At 43.8% G+C, this 21322-nt stretch overlaps 1 protein-coding gene across 2 annotated transcripts in view; it reads left to right on the forward strand.

Moving 5' to 3' along the window:
- Positions 1-204: 204 nt before the first annotated feature.
- The window catches only part of CEP112 (centrosomal protein 112), a 2145639-nt gene continuing 2124521 nt past the window's right edge, over positions 205-21322 (forward strand). Inside the window, exon 1 of one of the 2 annotated variants that reach the window (XM_086930940.1) lies at positions 205-325. The gene's annotated coding sequence lies outside the window, so the exon portion shown is untranslated. The remainder of the gene's footprint in view (positions 326-21322) is intronic. The other variant, XM_086930941.1, reaches the window with a different exon arrangement.

Raw genomic sequence — 21322 nt, forward strand, 5'->3', positions numbered from 1 at the left:
TGCCCGCACAACTGCACAGATTCAGGAAGCTCAGCTTAGACCGGCTCATAGGGTGCAGGCGAACATCTTCCGGGGCAGCATAGCAATCTTTTCCGGTGCAATAGAAGTGGCGGTTTCTTTGGGAATGGCTAGGTCGTCCTTTTTGGGGCGGGCCATTTTTTTCTTAACCAATTGTAGAACATATCGCTCCTTAACTTGTCAATCAGTTCGAAATCAGCTTCACTGATTACGTCTCCTTGCCTCCCCATGTTGAAGTTGGTTGCTTAGATTCGGAAGCGAAGTACTGTCATTCGTGTGTTTAAGCTCTTCTGTTCGAAAACGGGAGGTAAGATCAACGTCCTGTTGTCTCCCGTATGATTTAGGATGGTTGTCATGCACACATTTTTCAAACCACTGCATACGTGTATATAAAGCACCAAAATCGTTACTGGCGAATATGATTCAAATGATAAAGAAGTGGCCAGATCATTCAAACTCAATCATTGAATACTAAAGCAAAGGATTAGTGATGTATGCAATTTCTATGTTTATTGTAAAACACCCATCAATGTCTTCACACAAATGATCCATCTCCTAATCTCTGTGTTTTTCAAGGAGCGTTCGGGACCAGCGTCGGCCTTTTAGCCACAAGGGCCTCAATTTGAGAGTAACCTATGAGTGACGGGTTCATAAAACTTGTTCTAGGTTTTATAAAGTTTCTTGACTAAGGACATTTATCTTCTGCTTGCTTGCCAGCACATCTATAATGACCTGGAATCACCTCCTCATAGCTGCCAAGTTTCCCAGGTTCACATGTGTTCTGGTTTCCCTGTGCAGTATATTTCCCTTTAAGTTCTGGGACCCAAAGTGGATTAGTGGTGAATTAGTATAGGGAAATATAAGTTGTTAATTCAAGCAATGGACATGTGAGTCTGAAATATTTAATGGGATAGAGGAGGGAAGAGTCCAGAAGAGTTATTAGGGATGTCATAGTAAAGTGAGGTTTGGGAAGCATCATCGGAGGGAAAGAGGAGGGAAGAGTCTAGAAAGTGTTATTTAGGAGATCATAGCAGTAAAGTGATGTTTGGGGTGAGTCAAAGGTGGACTAGAGGAGGGAAGAGGCTGGAAAAGGTTATTGGGAGATAGTAGTACGATGATGTTTGGGATGAGTCAGAGAGTGGAGGAAGATTGAGCATTTAGATGAGACCTAGAATAGTGTACTGGACAGATTTGAAGTTTCTTTTTTTTCCCTACAGTAGGAGCAATATAATACAGATACATGTATAGATACTTAACTGCATAGAAAGGTATACATGTATATGGAAAATAATAAAGAGAGAGACATTTGAAATGTATAACATTCCATATGTGCATGTATGGATAAATATAAACTCAGAATTTCAAGTGTTGCTATACATAAACTGATTTTCTTGTGTATTTGTATGAATAGTTTTTTGTTTAACATTTTTATTTATTTAAATTTGTTTATTATCATTTTATATTTTCCCCAATATTTCAATAGTGACGCACTTATAGATACAATTGTTATGATCATATTTACACATTGTGATAATATAATAAAACAGAGACCAATAAGCATCTGATCAAATAACTTATCACACATTGTGATAGATAAAAATAAAAAGAGCAGAGACCCATAATCATTTAATCAAATGTAAATTATGCAGTAATGTATACATATGTTAACCATAAATTAATAATATATATATATTCTAGCCATAAGCAATATATACATTTGTGAAGTAGTCCTATAAGAATATCTATATATTTTTAAACTATAGTATATTTTTTGTACTAAGAAAGGGGCATATCTAAACACATACATATAATCAAACTATAAATGTTTAACATACAGAGGTAAATGCTGTACATTTGTGTTTTGAGTATGGTGGCCATGTAGGAAAGAGCCAACTCTTGTGTAGTCTTCTGAAGGAAAGATAGTAGTCCGTGGATCTTATGTTTGGGGGTAATAAATTCCATAGCTTGGCTGCTTGAACAGAGAAAGATGTACCACCCAAGTTTTTTTTCTTGTATGCTGGGATTTTGAGGCAAGGTGCTTATACATTTATTTCAATACATAACAGTGATGAAATGTTTTGGGGGCGACTAGTCTGTTGAGAACGAAACCATTGTGGGCATGTTAGGAAGGTGTATTTTTGTTTGTTAGATGGTGCAATACAAGTTGAAATGCCTCTCTTCGTAGAACAACTACTCCATGGAGAGAAACGGTGCAAGCTTCCCTCCTTCAGAGATGCAGCTATGGTAGCACCAGCAGGAGCTTTCCCCATCACAGGGCAGATACAAATCAGGGAAAATCGGGACAGCATTGTAGTAGCAAAGTGAGATTACCTCTCAATGAAGGAAATACGTGCAGACTTCAATTTCCAGCAGAACAGATCCGGTAGAGATGTACAGATTTCATCGTTCACAGAACATGAACAGCTAAGGCACGAGTTACATGTAGGTTACAAACAGAATTCTGAAGAGGGTGCTCAACTCACTGAGATATATTGCCACCCTGAAAATCCTACTGCTTCTGTCACTCGGGTATCAAACTATCTGAAAAGGTGTTGAACACGCTTGTATCTGGCTCTGAGCAATTCCAGTTTTAGTGCTACACCCATTCAAAATGTTGAGGCCCACCAGTGTACTGCATTGCCTTTATGTGCTTGCTCGCAACCATTCCGAATTGGTCACATGTGTTGCCACAGAAGCATCATTACTGAAAGACTGTCGCAATACAGAAGCGGCGAAATGTGAGAAGACCTATTGGGGGAACAAGAGTAGTTGTTATTGAACCATTCATTAGGAGGCCGGGAGTCACTGCCAGAACTTTTGCACCAATCATTTTTCCAAATTGAGTCATAACCGTCTTCCTGATCCTCAATCAATCAAAATAGCTTTATTCGACAGATCTGTCATAAAAGCACAACACATACACTAGAACATACAATTTAAGATATATAAATATTTTGATCTAAAAAACATTTTTAGAAGATATTAAACATTGGAAAACTGCCGAATCAGATGAATCTAAAATTATTATTATTATTATATTTTTTTTAAATATAATTCTATACTATCACATTAAGCCCCAATCATTCCATAACTCCTATTCATAACATGTAATACAGGGTAACATTGAAACTAAAGATCAATCAATTCAATGGGCCTAGAGAAGCACCCTGGATCGGATAGACCAAGCTCATCCTAAAAACTTGGCCATTGCAATTGTTATTGGTAACGTTGGATCTGTAGTAAGGACTCTCAACGCCTCTTCATGCCTTCTAAAAACCTAGTAGCTTGCAAATAGGTATAACCCACATAGCACAAGGTTTCTTATACAGTGGGCAAAAAAACAACAGATGACTGACCGTTTCTTCTGTATCTTGGCACCTTGGACATACATTCTTGGCAACCACTGTCCATTTGCTGGTGAATATCCTAACAGGTAGGGTACCAACCCTCAGCTGGAAGTACAGCTTCCTATCAGAGGGTTTCTCAATGATGTCCCAGTACTGTTCTAGTGCAGGCCTTCTCTTAAATTCTAGGAACCGGCCTGTCAAGTGCTTTACTGTACCTTTAGAACATACTGTTACCATTACCATATCCCAGTACATCTCCTTCAAAATCTTCTTTGAGGGAAAAGGAGCATTATGGGGGTCATCCCATAGTTCTTTCAGACAAAGGTTCACCAACAACGACCTTATCTCTCTCAACCATTTAACCTTATGGAAACAGTCTGCATCCATTACATCTTTGAGCCCCTTTGCATAATGCGCAAGTTCTACCGTACACCACAATCTTCGCCAGTATGGAAGAGGGCGAAGTTTCGCCAAGTCCATTACTGCTTTCCTTCCCAGGTCCAGCAATAGTGGGCACATAGGTGTACTTTTTGGAACACTGGTGACCTTTCGCAGAAAAGAGTTTTCAGCTGCAATTAGGGTGGATAAGTTCGTGAACCCCCAAAGTATGGAGCGGAGCCTAGAACTTTCATGCCATAAATCTCCAACAGTGGGCTAATCGGTTTAGAGAAAGAGGATTTAAATTTAGCTGCAAGAATCCCGGCCTGTTTATGCTTTAGAGTGGCTACATTAATTTGGTTAGACCACCCCATATCTGCCTGTAACGTGACTCCCAGATAAGTGAAGGCTTCAACTTTTTCAAGAGGAGCATTATTCATGTATACCTTGCCCCGGAAAGATCTATGTTCGTTGAATGACATAAACTTTGTCTTTTCCGTATTAATTACAAGGCCCTGGATAGTGCAGAAGTCCTCGAACCTACTTAGAGCTTTTTGCAGACCACTGGGAGTCTTGGAGATTATCAAAGTGTCGTCCGCGAACATGAGGATATGTATGTGATCTTTCGCCAGCACAGGGGCATCAGTGGGGACCACCGAGAGGAAATCGGCCACCCCATTTACGAAGAGTGAGAACAGGGTAGGTGCGAGCACGCATCCCTGGCGCACTCCTCTGTTCACGGCAATTGACTCGGTAACCTCACCCCTGGCCCCCCACTGGACCCGTGCATGGTTACCCTCATGTAAGCGGACGATCAGGGACAATAATTCAGGGGACATCCCCATCTCACCCAAAACGTGCCACAGCCTGCATCGTGGCACTAGGTCGAAGGCTGCCTTCAGATCCACAAATACTGCATACAGGGCCCCTTTCCCCAAAACAACTGTCTTCCAGTAAATATTAATTAAATGGAAGACCTGGTCAATAGTGCTTGTAAGGGGTCGAAACCCCGCCTGCAGCGGGGTAAGGATTTGCTCATCTTCCATTCATGACTGAAGTTTTTGTAAAATCAGTCTACCCATAATCTTTTGGATGGAATCTATAAGACTAATTGGTCTGTAGTTAGTGCTACAGATTTGTCACCCTTCTTAAATACTGGAATTATCTCGGCCCCTTTCCAGGATGCCGGAATCGGAGCACCACAGGCAATTGCATTTGCTAGATATTTGATATACAGACGCCAAGAAGGTTTATAATTTAGGAAGACATCCGCATGAATGTTATACGTTCCAGGGGCACGGCCTGGTGTGATGGTATCTAATACCCTATCCACATCTACTAGTGTGAATATCCCTTTAGTGAAAAGAATATGGTCGATCGGATCGATGTTCTGTTCATCATCCAGTGGAGCATACAGGGGTTTAAAATATTCCACCCATAAATAATGGGCAACATTATTCAGCGGGGGTTCCGGTATCCCCCCCCCCTCTCCCACTTATACGTATCCCAAAACGCTTTAGGATTTCGTGACACGCATGCTTCCTTGAGCTCCTGCCATCTTGCCTGGTCCCAGAGTTTTTTAGCTTCTTTGACTGCTTTTCTATAGGAATCCCGTGCCAGCCTTACTTTTACTGGGTCCCTTGCACCTAGGGCTAACCCCAATGCCCTCCGTGAGTGGCGACAGTTGTCGTTGAACCACCCTACAGCTTTCTTATTCCTGCCTTTCCTATTCTTAGCAGGTTTACAGAAGAACAGTTTTTGTCGTTCAAAAAGTGCAATATGTATCTCGGTAGTATGGGACAAGAAAGTCTGGCTTCCCTCGCTGGTTCCCCAGACTTCTAATACCCTGTCTACCTCATCATTAATCGCTAACAACGATTCTGGGGATTCTGAAACGTTTCTCCATTTTAGATGTTGTGTGTCATTAGTCAATGCCAACTCACTAGCCCCTGCCTCTACCCTAATGGTTGGGGCTTCTCCAAACAACCCAGCCGTTGTAACAATAAGTGGGTTGTGATCGCTTTCAACTCGAGTAACAACGGCCATATCCCTTACAAACTGCCACAGTGACAAACTTACTAACACATAATCGATACGACTCGACCTGCGACCATTGTTAAAGGTGTCGGCCCCCATCTTATCGGACAATGTTCGCCCATTTACGTCCCTCATCTGGTGCCCTATACACATCCCTTTCATTTGAATGGCCGCCTCCGACCATTTTTGAATTGGCTCAGTCTCAAGGATAGGTATACCCCATTTTACATCTTCATCCTCCGTAAGGCACTGATCCTCCGCCCTAGAGGTTCAAACGTAGTGTTGAAGTCCCCCACGACCATCGGACTAGTGTACCTCGGCATATCATCCAACAACCTCTCCAGGTCAGCTACAACATCCGAACGTCGCCCACCAGGGAGGCCTCTTGCATAGACGTTAAAAATATACAATCTAGGACCCTGCTCTGGGATGATTTTTATCGCAAGAATATCAATATTATTTGTGGTTATTTGAGCTACTTTGCACCGCAGTGCCTGCTGTACCCAAATCACCAAACCCCCCCATTGCACAGCCCTTCGCTTGTCTTACCGCTGGAACCTGGAAGGTAAGATACCCCGGGCGAAACACAGGCACTACCGCCCATGTTTCTTGAAAGAGACATAAATCGTGGGCTTCGATGAAGTCTGACCATTCAGGAAGTGTTAATTTGGAGCCCTACCCTGCGATATTCCAGGATAATAGCGTCCCAGTAGAGGGCCTATGAGTACAGAAGTCCACTACTGTAGGGCCGCCATCCTAGGTAGGGGGCGGACCAAAACTCGTGGTCAACCCCATGGTCGGTGCGAATTCGTTAGCCCCATTTCTACCAGGGGATTTTAAACTATCATCAGCAGGGGCTTTATTCATTGTAGTCCTGCCAGGTGGATAATTAATTAGGCTAGGATCAACATAGACCAAATCATCCCTTCTTTGGCTAGAATTAAGGGGATTGGGACCACATACTGGAGCTTGATGATCAGGAGTGGTTTGATGTCAATCACACTCCTCTAGACCAGATAAAACATTGTACCTGTTCCCTGTGGAGACACCCCCCCCCCCCCCCCCCAGGCCTTTGAACAAACCCACTCCCTACTCCCTCCTACCTGGGCACCCAAAGGACCTCTGGAGGAAGCTGGATAAAAAAATGAATGTTAACGGGAGTGATTTAATCAGGCCTGGGTATTGGGGCACTAAATTAGGACCACCCACCTGCTCCCTTACCACACGGTAGTCGCGCTCCATTAATACCACACGAGCTAGTCTGGGGAATAGAAGCACTAGCAGTCGAGGTAAGGTTACTTTTCGGAACCGCTACCTGCACTGACTGTACTGGAGGATTACGACTTAGAATAGCCTCGGGAAAACCCACTGCACCATGCCCCATCCTTGCAGTGCCCACAGACCCCAGCCTACTAGTGTCTTTGGACTTGGCCCCTGCAGATTCAAGGGTTGCGAGTCTCTTTTCAATGGAGTCCAGTCTATTATAAATGGGAATACAAGATCTATAGAAGAGATGTTCAAATTTGTCCCATGTTTCCTGGGTCCATTCCAATGGAGTGTCCATCCTGAGTGGTGTCACTGGGTCCACCACAACCGCCGTCGGGGACAGAACCTCAATGCTGTTATTTAAAGATGTCAGATGTCGATATAACTCCTGAAGTCTCAACAAGAGCATTTGGCTTCTTAACTTTAGCTTTTCTGCCCTTCTGGGCTGCACCCCCACGCTTCCTCTTAGCCACCGGTATTGGTTGCATAGTTTTTTTACCATGTATAGGTCGGGCCTTTACAGTGCTTTCCGTTGGGTCAGACAAGATACTATGATCTGGCGAACCCGTTCGTACCTCCAGCGTATTACCTTGGGTGGAGCACGAAAGAACAGACTCCCTATGTGCTGAATGTACTAAGACAGAATGTACACCATGGACCAACCCAGCATGTTCACTTGAGAGAGCATCCGAACCTGGATTGGTTATAGGGGACACCGCCCTAGGCAAAGGACCTATGGAGGACCTTTTATTAAAAGCAGGTCCATTGACAGTCTTTTTTCTGTACGGTCAATTTCATGGGCCAAAATTGAAAAAGCCCGTACAATGAATTGGTCCAACGTTCCCATAATAGTACCAGTAGGGTCCATTTTCCCTCTCTTTGCAGCCTTTGATGCCATTCTTCACAATAAGTGTAGGCTTGCTGCAGATAGGAATCCTGTGACGAATATGTACTAACCTTAGCGTGTCGTCATTAGAGGGTGGCCCCGCCCCGTCCTCGAACGGGCTCAAACAGGCCCGCCCTTCTCCCAGGCTTCTCCCGGGACGCTCCTGCGTGCTCCCGCGCAGCGGCTCAAGTGATTGGCTATATGGCGTCAATGGGAGATGGACGGTACTCAGGGAGAGGAGCAGGTGTGTGGATAGCCCAAGTGCTACTGGGACTTTGAGTCCTGCACTGATGCTGCCGTGTCCCCTCGCAGCCAAAATTCCACTGCAGGTCAAATGAGCGAAATCAGGCAGCCCCAGAGACCTCCGTAGGTGAGCACAACAGTAGCACGCCTCAAATGACAATGCAGCACCTATTATCTATAATAGCAAGATAATCTAATTGCCACTGAATAAAGGAATGTAGGGAAAAACGTAAAAGATTCTCTCCTTGCAGCGTCTATGAGCAGTCCATACACTAGTCCCAACCAGCGTTGTGTCCACAATTAATATTTAGGGATTTTTGGTGACTCGGCACACTCACCAAAATGTTTCCCCGTCTTCCTTATCTGGGGCACTGGAAACAAGCTGGAAACAAACTAACCAAAATGATTTCCTTCACCGCTTCTCGCCATCGTTAACAGTCCCTATCAGCAAGCTCCGCTCTCCAGCCTGCTGCGCTGCGGCGTCTTCCTGCTCACGAATACAACCCAGATCCTCGAGCTCCAATTACAGGTGCTCCGCATTCAAACACCAACTGCCACTTGATGCCGCGGTCTATCGTCCGCTAGCGTCCTGCTTACACTCCACTCCGCTACAGCACCGGGGGCTTCCCTTGACACATGAAGCCCTCCGGTCGACTGGAAGGTCCACGCAGGGATCCTGTTGTCAGAGGTTTTAATGGAAACGCTTGTCTCCAGCCTGCTGAAGCGTATTCCGTACTTCCAAAACTATCACCGTAAGCGCATTTCAGAGCTGGATGCTGTGCGTTTCATTTCACACTAAAACACGACCTTGGTTTCCCGTCCGCACTGATCAGTTATGGCCAACTGATCCTCATCAGTCATAACTTTGCCACACTCCTGCGGCTACACGGTTTTGAAATACAAAGAGTTTTGAAAGACATTGTGCCCATGCCTCCAGATGGTGATCATGGAACCCTTTTATGTCCATAATCACATAAGTGAAAGTTCTAATCTTCTTTTCGATGACTTTGTAACTTTGCAATTACTAGATCACCTTGCTGTAAGTGGGAGACCTTGGACGCTCATCATTTGTCTACATATTGCTTAGTTTTATTATTGGCAATAGCATCTCAATGTCACACTTCATGTGGTACTTGGGATTTATGGTCTTCCCTGTGATGCGGAAGGGTTGTGTGGATTTTCCAACCAAACATCAGTTCAGCAGGAGACACAGCTGTGGTACTATGAGTGTCTCTGTAGTCCGGTAGTATCTGAAACAAAGCTTCAGGTAGTTACTAGTGAGACAACTTGGCTATTTGGGAGAGACTTCTTCAGAGTGGTCATAAAAGGTTCAACTAAAACACTGGCCTGCGGCACAAAGGTGTGATTTTTCGTTACTTAAAACCTAACTTTCTTGCAAAATCTTTGAATTCTTTTACTGAAAAGGAGGAGCCGTTATCAGACTTCAAAACAGCAGGAATGCCAACATTATGAAAATACTTTGTTAACGCAGGAATGGTGACATCGTACAAAGTGCAGGGTACAGCCACTACTTCAGGAAACCTTGAACATTCATTGATGACCACTAATAAATATTGCAACACAAAAAGATGATGGACTGAATGTTGAACATTGTCAAACATTCACCCCCAGTCACAGATCTGGGTTTAATCCATCGTTATTTTGCTCACCACGCCACCCCAGTTCAGACATAGCTATTTTTATGTTGCACTAATAAATGTTGACTGCTTGGTAGGGGCTCAAAAAAGTCACAGCAACGTTTTTTCTTCTCTTGCCTGGTGATCTTGGACATCTGTACAGGTTATAGACCTCTTTCTTTTCTCAATGCTCGGGAGATATGACACGTGTTGACGTTCTACTCAATTCATCAATCTAGATCGGAAGCCACTCCTTTTGCCTTAGGAGTTGTTTTGTGACCACCCCCCCTATTTACTGTGCTTCCATGTACAAGGTCTATGATATGACTTTGCAGGGACTTGAGAATGACCATTCGTGTGCCCACCAAGAGCAGTCTTTTCTGAAGGTACGCTAGCAGTCCCCTTACATTTTATAATGTTCATTTTACTTTGGGGGATAGGACTTATGAATATTCTCTAGTTAATTATGTCCTTGAGACTCGATCAGAGGCTTTACCACACACATAGTGGGGTCTTGTCTGGATACGTGTATTTTTGAAGTTTCAGGGCTCAGGGACAAGCCTGTACAGTGACATATGTCAGTTAATCCTCAGCTAAGGACGGAGCAGTTGCTTAACTTATTATATTATATTATTGTTATAAACTCTGCAGTATTATTTTCTTTGTGAGGTCTGTGAATTATTTGAAATCGGTAGTCTTGCAAATGTAAACCCCATCTCTCAATGCATGGCAGCATTATGGCCTTTGGGTTGATAAATATTGAAACAAAGCTTGGTGGTCCGTCACAACTGTGAAGGATTTTCCATACAGGAAAAGATGAAAGTGCTCACAGGCCCACACTACAGATAGGGATTCTTTACCGGCCTATGAAGAGGTCTCCTCCAGGTTGGTAAGACTGCGAATGGTATATGCAGTTATGTGCTTAGGGGCTTCAGGGTAAGTGTCTCTCTGAGCTAGGAAAGCTCCAAGTCCTGGGACTCTCATCAACTATCAGTTGAGTGGCTATGGATGCGTCATAGTACGTAAGGTTATCGTATGCTGTTATTTGAATTTGATGTTTTGAAATGCAGGCTGACAGTTTGAGGACCACGTAAATGCAGTTCCCTTTTGTGTGAGCTTCCTCAAAGGCTCTCTTATTGAGGCATAATAAGTCAGTTACCTAACACAGTAGATGGCAATCCCTACAAAGGAGCGAAGATTAGAGGCATTCTCTGAGGGTGGTATCTATGTCAAATCAGTGAAGTTACTTGGGCCTGGCCTCATGCTATCAGCTGGGAAACGGTGGACTTGAATTTTGTTTAGTTCCATATTAGCATCCTGAAATGCTTGGCAGGCTGTATTAAGGGCAGAATCCTATTATTGTAGGCTCTTTACCTACACCAGTACAGTTGTAGCTGATGCTGTAGTTGAATCAAATTTGGATACCATTTATGAATTTTCCTATCTCTTCTTCAAAGATGATGAGACACCAAAACAGAGTCAAATACAGCGATATAAACCACAGTGAGTGGCAAAAGTGGTTAAATATATTGATTCTTTTTTTTGTAGTTCTTTTTATTGAAAAACATAATCTTTGTACATCACATGGTGACGAGAGTATTAACAGTCGTTACACATACACCTAACAATGTAATGTAATGATGTCTTGTAAAGTGCATGAATCACCCCACATGGGGTATCTCCGCGCTGTAGACCGCTGGAAAACCCGTCCTGGCTTTCCCTGTGAGATGGTCCCTGCTGGGTATCTCCAAGGTGAAAATAGGCATCCCCGGCGTATGTGGGGGGCCGTTGTGGAGATGAGGCAAGCTAATGCCCAGAGTTGCTGAGTGTGATCCCTGGTTAGAGTAGGCACCGAGGCGAGAATTATCGAGTCCGCTGACCCTGGTCCACGACCCTGCCGCGTTGGGAATTGAACCCTGGTCCCGGGCCGTCCTCTGCTTCCGGGTCTGCCGCCTCTAACCAGTGAGCCACGCTACTCCACTGTAGTTCATCATATGACTAGTCAGTATTTGTCAACCTTGCAAACATGGCACTGTTACGGCTAATAAAATTGCAACATGTACCCATCGGCCCAATTGACCCCCTCTCTCTGGAGTCTGTCCCCCAGCATCCAAATCCCCTAACCCCCTATACTTACACCATGCCCTTCATACTTTCTCCCATTTGTTTTGGACAGCCTCTCGCCCTGTATATCACCTGTTCTGCCCTCTGGCACCAATCCAAGTCGGTCCCCAACTCTGCAATCCCCGGCAGGACCGCAGCCCCCATGCTCTCGCAGTGTTAGGTTTGGCAACTCCATCTGCCATCCTTAGCCAGATCTCTGTGAACCTTGGCCAGTTCTCTTCCCGTTTAATCCCTAGGAGGAGCCACTTTGCATCAAGAGGTAGCTCCATCGCCTGGAGACTGGCCATCTTAGTCGTCAACCTGGCCCAGTAGCTCTGCACAAGTGGGCACTCCGAAAGGATGTGGAAAAACGTTCCCTTGCTCCCACTTCTCCTCCCACAAAGCAGAGACGGTAAAGCACCTTCACTTCGCATCCGTGACCCCGCATGCTGTCACAACGCGGTTGTTATAACGACCGCGTTGTGACAGCGCATATCATTACTCTGCAAGTCGTTACGACGACTTGCGGAGGGGGGGAATGGGGGGGGTGGGGGAGAAGGTGTTGGATTTAAAATCCAACACCTTCCCTAAAGTCCGCACAGACTGGAGTTGGATTTATAAATTTTACTATTCCAACATCCAGCGCCCACCCTCCGCAAGTCGTAACAACTTGTGGAGTAATGGTATGCATTGTCACAACGCGGTCGTTGTCACGACCGCGTTGTGACAGCATGCGGGATAATGGTATGCGGAGTGAAGAAGCATATTTAGCAGAGACTCTACTCTGCCAATCTTGTTAAGCAATGTCTATGAGTAGTAAGTACTATAGTACTATAGTACTAGTTCGATCGTATAGTCTGTAAACCTGCTTCCCCTATTCTATGGTCTGATCACTTTCTTACCCATTTAAAAATCTGGGCTCCTAGTACTAAAAATTTGGTTAGATCAGAAGTCTGGTTTAGAAATTGGCAAAAACTTAGTATAAATGACCTCAATGCACAGCTAATTTATTCTAGCCTTGACATTGCCCCTACTGAGCTCAAAATTAGTGACTACAATACCTGGCTAGCCACTGCTGTAGAGACTATAGCCCCGCTTACTCTGAGTAAACGTACATCTTGTAATCCCCCTGCCCCATGGTTTACCGAAAAATTACGAGAAGAAAAAAGTAACTGTAAAAAATTGGAGAGGCAGTAGAGAAGAGATTACAATCTAACCAATAAGGAAACTTATAAGCAAGCACTTAACGCTTACCATTTCTCCTGTAAAGTAGCTAAGGGTAATCATACTAAAGATACCATTTTAGCCGCACAGAGCAACTCTGGCACCCTTTTTAAAGTTTTTAAAAACTTGGCAGGAGCCGCTCATCAACCAGAACCACCGACTCTATCCACTAGGCAATGCAATCATATAGCAAATTTTTTTAATGAGAAATTAACTAAGATGTATTCTCATTTTAGCAAAAATGATGAGGCCACAGTTCCTGTGGCTATTACCTCTCCCTCTAGTGAGAAAGTGGAAAGGGTAAATTCCCTGGAGAATGTATTAACAAGTTGTCAATCTATGGACAATGTGACCTTTGTAGAAATACTCAACAGCATCAGGTCAGTCTAGCCTCAGGACCCAATCCCTGCGTCCATTTTAAAGCAGTTGGACTCCTCTATTTTGGGTGTAATCAGATCCTTACTAAATGGTTTGTTAGAGGAAGATGTGGTACCCGATGATTGGAAGCGTGCAATGGTAGTCCCTTTGCTGAAAAAGGCCGATGGCGACCCCGAGATCTTTTCTAATTTTCGTCCAATATCATTACTACCAATCTGCTCGAAAAATTTGGAAAAGCATGTAAATAAACAACTATCTGACTTTGTCAACGATAATAATCTGTAGCATTACTCACAGTCAGGGTTTAGAAAGGGACAATCCACGGAGTCAAAACTTTTCGGGGTTACTGAAGCCATCCGAAAGGAACTGGATAAAGGGGGCACTGTGGCACTCATTCTTTTAGATTTGAGTGCCGCTTTTGACACCATCTCCCACAACACCCTGATCCAGACATTGGAGGGCATAGGAGTGAGAGGGAAAGCACTAAGATGGTTGGAACAATTCCTCTCACACCGGACCTTTCAGGTCTTTTCCAAAATCAACTCCTCTGATATTCTGAATTCTTTTTATGGGGTACCTCAGGGCTCTATTTTAAGCCCACTTTTATTTAATTAATTATGTTACCCCATTAGCCAAAATTGCGGAAGAAATGGGTCTTACTATTTATTCCTATGCGGACGATACGCAAGTGGTGTTCTCCCTAGCAACGACAGACAAAACGAATATCTCCCCTCTCCGCTCTGGACTCCTGAGAATGGCCGATTGGCTTTACTCTAATAAATTAAAACTGAACGGGGATAAGACAGAGCTACTTATCTTTGGTGATCACAAGGATCTTTGGGGCCCCGTTCATTGGCCGGATGAAATGGGCCCTACCCCAGTTGCGGTACAATCTGCTCGCAACCTCGGAATAATAATTGATGATAAGCTGTCAATGCGTGCACATACCGCGAAAACTGCCTCAACTTGTTTTGCAATCCTTAAATGGTTAAGGAAAATACTTTGGCAACTCCCGGAAGGAGCACAGAGGACCGTATTACAGGCCTTAATAGGATCTCGATTAGATTATGGAAACATCCTTTATCTAGGATCTAATAAAGATACTATTAACTGTCTTCAGGTTATACAAAACGCTGCAGCTAGATTGCTCCTTCATCTTCCAGGGCGTACAAGTATGTCAGAACATCTGAAGAAACTGCATTGGTGGAAAATTGCCAACCGAGTGAAATTCAAAGCACTCGGTTATATGTTTAGGATTACTGTGAAAGAGGCACCTTCCTATATATGTAGACTGGGCCAGAATTACTTGCCCTCTAGTGCTCTTCGATCCATGTCACAAGCCAAATTTGTTGTTCCCAGATTTAAACGAATACGCCTGGGTGGACGCTCATTTACCTATCTGGCCCCAGTTCTGTGGAACTCTCTCCCACTCAAACTGAGTCTCAAACAAAACTACCTCCTATTCCGGAGGGGAGTCAGAGCTTGGCTTTTTAATCAGTAGTATTCACAACACTCCAATACTTCTAGTTTAGTTAAACAGATCCAAGGCGCCGGGAAACCCTCAGGGTAGCTGTTGCGCTATACAAATGTAATAATAAATATAAATAAATAAATAAATGCAGTATTTTAAATCAGACCAGACTGAATCTTAATTTGATAGCGATCTCCCGTGGGCTCTGGAGGGCCTCCTCCCAGTCCTCGTCCTCAAACTCTCCTAGAACTCCCACCCATGCCTGCCTCAAAGGACCCAGTGGATCCGGGGAATTATGTGCTAATTTCATATATATCGTCAAAACTCTCCCTTCCGTCAATATCTGGCCCTCTAGAGGGGAGGACTCTGGTATCTGCTCGCCCTCCCGCAGATGGCAATAAAGGGCGTGCCCTAGTTGTAGGTATCTAAAACGCTTGATTTTACAAGGTTGTATTCCCTACTGAGGTCCTTGAATTTAATAAAGTCTTCATTTCTTCAGACATCTCCCAGGTGTTCTATGCCTCTGAGCTCCCATTTAGAGAATCCTTCCAGACCTCCCACCTCCGGCAGCTGACTGCTGTGTCCCAGAAAACATTTGGCCTCTCTCCAGACTCAAATTACTGTCTTAGTGTACTGCGGCTTGTCCCTGTTGCCACCCGCTTCGTATAGGAGTCTCTCATATCCTCCTCAGACCATGAACGCCCTATCTACTCTATATGCCAGATCCCGGTGGTCCATAAACACCTCATAAACGGCTCAGTAGTATTTCAGGATATCTGGAATCGCGAGCCCCCAGTCGAAGACCTCCTGTCTGTAACTTGATCAGTGCTATTCTAGGGGTTCCCCCTTGCCACAGTAACCTGCGGACCTATAGGAGGATGTCGTCTGCATAGAGGTAAATCTGTTCCTCCTATCCACTTGGCGCATCGATATTCCATATCAAGGGGTCCTGATGGATCCATGCCGCTAGGGGCTTGAGCGCAGGGCAAACATCAAGGGGTATAGCAGGCAGCGTTTACTCACACCCTGGCCTTGGGGGCTCTGTAAAATAACCTGATCCATGCACAGAACTTTAAGCCGAAGCGCAACCTCTCCAGCACCGCAAACATAGTTTCACTCAATTGAGTCAAATACCATCCTGGCATCTAGGGCCATTGAGACCAACTGTTCATCCGTTTGCGACTCGGTCAGGTAAAGCACTCCATACAGGCGTCGTAGATTAAGTTGTGTCTTTCAGTGGATATGAAGCCAAATGATCAGGGTGAATGTTCGAGGGGAGGATCCCTGCAATCTAGTCACTAAGGCCTTAGCTAGTACTTTGGCTTCCATGTTCAGCAAGGATATCAGTCTATATGACCCGCAATTCTCCGGTAGCTTGCCCTCTTAGTGAATTACCACTATGGTTGCTTTTCTCTGGTCCTCAGGTAGGCAACCCTCCTTGTTCACCTCTAGGAACATTGCTAACATTAGCTTAGTTCCGACGTCTGCAAGCCCCTTGAACAACTCAACTGGTAGGCTGTTAGGGCCCTGTGCCTTTCCCGATTTGAGCTTGCACAATGCCTGTGCCAGCTTCCCTCCTATCTCTTCATTTGCTTTACGCATGTCTCAGTGCTCATCTCGTACCCATAATCTCTCCCTCATTTGCTTGTCGAGCCACGCAAAAAGTTTGCTGGCCTTATCGCCAACATCTTATAGGCAACGCTTCATCACCAGTGAGTGTTTTTGTGCCTGATCCTCTGCCAAGGATCTTAGGTCTTGTTTGGGAAGTTGTAATTGGTGGCAGTGCTCCCCCACCTCCCACGACCTACTCTATAAGTCCTTTATCGATGACTGTACACCTCAGTTGGTGTTCCTTCTTCTTTCACTCAATTAATGCCTGAGACCCTCCTCTGAACACAGTCTTAAATGCGTCCCATAGGGTAGGCAGACTCCATCGACCGCTGATTTTCTTTGAACTTTGTCTCGCGTTTCCCTGTCCCTTAGATACCAAATGTCCAATCGCTGGGGCATCTGGAAGTCTGGCGCTGGGCCCAGAAGTTGGAGGCCCACCGGGGAATGATGGGATATACCCGTTGCGAGGATGCGTCGCTGCCCAAAGCCCGTGCACCTGGGCCCGGAATACCAAAATAAAGTCTATCCTAGAGAAACGGCCATGTGAAGCAGAGAAATACGTATATTGGCGGTGTTGAGGGTTAAGTTCCCTCCATAGTCTGAGTCCCATTGCTGCCGCAAACTGTGGCAGGGGTCAGTCCCTTGCATCTCCGTTCTGTCAGAGGCAGCGTCATTGACCGCATTGATGTCTCCCCCAATCATCAGTATCCCAGGGAGTACTGTAAGCAGCAACTCTCCCAGTTCAAGGAGGGTCATCTTTAGGAACCTTGGTGGGAATATATACTGAACACAGGTTTAGTGTGACTCCTTCCCATGTCCCATTAGGCGCCACATTTATTGGAAACTAAATGAATCCATGATCAATACAGTTTTAAGAAATTGCAGCAAAAAAAATGTAAACATGTAATTTCATTAGCAGAATTACAGAAAAGGGCACATGTTTTATCAACAGTTAAAATGCCATTGCTTATAAATCGTGACTTTAAAAATCTTAAGCGTGGAATACGCAGCACGAGGCACAAGAAATCAACATGATCAGAGCCTTGAATTCCACTAGAGCGTAAATGACGTCCTTTCATTTTAGCTAATTCTCTCCCAGGCTCCTATAAAACATCCTAATGGTGGCATTTGCAATCTAATTTGAAGGATCAAGTGTCGTATATTATGAGTTATGTTCCAAGAAAGATACATCTGTATTTTCTTAACCTCTAAGGTGCACCCGTCCAGCAATGGCAGACGGCCACTGGCTGACACTGATGAGGGTTAGAAAGGTTCCTCTGGTGCTTTTCCCAGTTGATCCCTGCTTCGGAATCGCAGCAGGGATCCACCCACTAAGCACCAGTGACCGTAGAAGCAGCCCATTGGGCAAGGACTTGCACTACCCCAAACCACCTACTAACTTTTTATAGAGTCGCTGCACTACTTGAGTGGCTGGGCCTGGTGTCTGCAATAGGAATGGATCAAACTGAGATCAATGGGAGTTCTTGCCTAGGGACTCCTATTGGCCTTGGTTTGATCAATTCATGTCTCATGCACTAGGCCCAGTCACACAAGTGGTGCAGCGTTTTATTGGCACTAGTGGGGTTGGAACGCTTTGTGGTAGGAATGTTGTGGATTTCTCCTTATCCCGGAAGTTTCCATCACATTAATGCAAGGCAAAGTTTGTTTGTAGGGCATTGTGAGTGAGAAAACCTCATGGTATCCACACAAGGTACACCACCTTGGAATCCCCTTGTTGTCCTGCTTTCAAAAATGTCTGTGGTTCATAGGTTTGTGTAGGTGGCGCCACAGCTCAGCCCCAAATGCCGCAGCTACCATATTGCTTGCACATCACTGTAGTACTGTAATGTCTTTTGTGTCATGTTCTCTTGGTCCCCCAACACAAGTGGGGTATTGGTATTTGTTATGAGGGGACATGTTGCAACTCAGCGTGTTAGGAAATTTGTGGCTCCCTGCAGATTTCAGAACTTTCCTTCACAGAAATGTGAGGAAAATGTTTTTTTGTTGTTGTCAAAGTTAGAGGTTAGCAAGGAATTCTGGGTAAAAAACTGGTGAGAGCCATGTAAGTCACCCCACCCTGGATTTTCACAGGTCTACAGTTAAAAAAAATGTACAGGTTTGTTAGGTTTCCCTAGGTGCTGGCTGAGCTAGGGTCCAAAGTCCACAGCTACCAACTTTGCAAAAAAAGGTTCAGTTTTGAGTGGAAAAATATGATGTATCCATTTTTGTTTTGGGCCGTTTCCAGACGCGGACACCAGACCAAACCACACAATTGAAGTACTATTTGTATCGGGAGACTTTAGTTGGCAGCTAAGCTAGGACCCAAAATCCACAGCTGGCAACATTGGAAAAAAAATTCAGTTTTCAGTGCAAAAATGTGATGCGCCCATTTTGTGTTTGGCCCGTTTCCTTTCACATTTGTTATTACCAATAGGATTTTATTGCATTTATCCCTTCCAAATGTAAGCCAGTGTGTAAGAAAGAAGCCATTTTTAAACATACGCTATAAATCATATGCTTGTATGGTACACACAAATTCAGAGATGTACAAATACCCACTGCTCCTAAACGTCTTGTGCCCATTCAAGACCCACACATAGGCTTTCTTGAGGCCAATTTTTCACTGTACATATTCCACTATATGAATTGGTCTATACTCAATGAAAAACCTTTGTACGGTGCAGCTCAGTTGTTGCTCTGGGTCACACTGAGTTCTTGGAGCAAGTACAAACCCTATTTATCCCTGCAATCCGAAGGGTCTAGCGGATGTAATGGTATATTACTTTTGTAAATCGGCCATCATGACAAAAAGTTACAGATGGAAATGTTGTCACAAAATACTGTTTTCTCCTACTCATTTTCAACATTTCTTTAGTTCAACCTTCCTTTTCCCTTAGAAAAACCTTCAAGAATCTACATATATGACCCCTTGCTGAATTTGTACATCTGTCTGCTTTTCAGAAATCAATAGCCTTCCTCGAACACTCTTGGGTTGACAAAGGTTTCCACCGCAAACTGGAAGTAGGTTTAGGGCACAAAAATTGGGAAAATAGGCTACCTCTTTGAAATTTGCCAAAACTGTGGTAAAGAAGTTGTAGTGGACCATGCCCAGCATAGTGATATGGGCTTTGCTCTCAAGTTGGAATATTTTTGATCGTTGACGAGGCAATCTTCATAAACTTAATAAATCTTGCCGTCAGTTGACATGAGTCAATTCAATTCAAAAATCTTTATTTCGGTTTAATTTAAACCATAAAAGATACATAATAACAGTTCATGCACATTGATTAATAAAACAAAATTAAAAAGAACGAAGCATTCCACATGTACCACTTTAGACTATTTGCAAATACTAAATGGATCACAATTTAGATACAAAATGTTTAAAAGAGAAAAACCGGCAATCTGTCTGAAAAGTTAAAAATGATAAAAATGCTAAGCTTAGTTTAAATTATCTGAAGTGCTTGAGGAGGGAATAAAGTCCAGATGGGGTTGAGAAGAACCGAAGGCTTGCAGGGAATATATATACATATGATAAGTGCAACTTTCCCAAGTAGGTCTAATCAATAACAAAAATGCAGGTGCTTTAAAGTGCTGGTTGGATACTCTATACAAGACATAGTATGCTTAACAATACATTCTACCCGGTCTCTCAACAATTTCTAAAGTGCAAATGCAGAATTAATAAACAACATAATTCAAGATTACAAATGTGTTTCAGACTACTTAAACTTGAAACCTTTCTTCCCTCTTATTATGCCCACAGCAAACAAACATCTACTGACACTAAAAACAATTTTCTGGGAAGTGTCAGTTTTCAATATTCTTTCTGCCTCAAAACAAGACCTAATGCCCAGGTTTCGACAAATAGTTTTAATCCATTTTTTTCCTGGGCGTAGCATAGGCTGGGCAAAAGAATAGTAAGTGAACTTAATTTTCTTGTGTATCCAGGTGGCATAATGCACAACACTCCGTATTACTCTCATCTGCTTTTTGGACCCATTTTGATGTGTTCAAGTTGGTTTGCAGAACGCCATAACGAAATTACATATATAGGGATTTTGCCAATTGGGGCTGCACTTCATCCAGAAATAACTCAATGGCCGCGTCAGTTTCATAAGAAGAAACTGGGCCGTTAATCTACCAGTTACTGGGCTGTGAGACACAATGTTTTTAATATACGCCCAAAAGGTAGTTTTCAGTATTTTCTCAGAAGCTAATATCAATTGAGTGGGTTCTTCCCAAAAGTGCTTCAGCCCAAGTTTGCAAAACCAGGAGTAGACATGCTTAATCCACTGTAGGCCAGTACCATGGTCAAACCTTAGAAATTCTTCTAGCCCTTCTTTATAGTGGGCTAGTTCGGTTGTTGACCACAGCAATGATCTTAATATGGCTCAGTGATCAATACGTTTAGTATTTAAGTCCATAACGATAGGACAGGTGTGCGCGCAGGGAGACATAACAGCTTCCTAAAAATAGTAATTTTCTTCGCCCGTAAAGGTATTAGTACACAAAGGCCACCATAGTTCAGCCCCATAAAGGGATGCCGATTGTGCCCTATATTTATATACGTTGAGTGCGGGAGATACTGCCTTAGTAATACTGTTCTCGTGTTTTTTTAATATTGGTAGAGAATTTTGAAGCAAAATGGTTTTATTTAATATTGGTAGAGAATTTTGAAGCAAAATGGTTTTACTTTTCTGCAGTTGCGGTTGCCAGGTCA

Source organism: Lissotriton vulgaris, chromosome 7 (genome assembly GCF_964263255.1).
Source record: "Lissotriton vulgaris chromosome 7, aLisVul1.2, whole genome shotgun sequence".
Taxonomy (NCBI): domain Eukaryota; kingdom Metazoa; phylum Chordata; class Amphibia; order Caudata; family Salamandridae; genus Lissotriton; species Lissotriton vulgaris.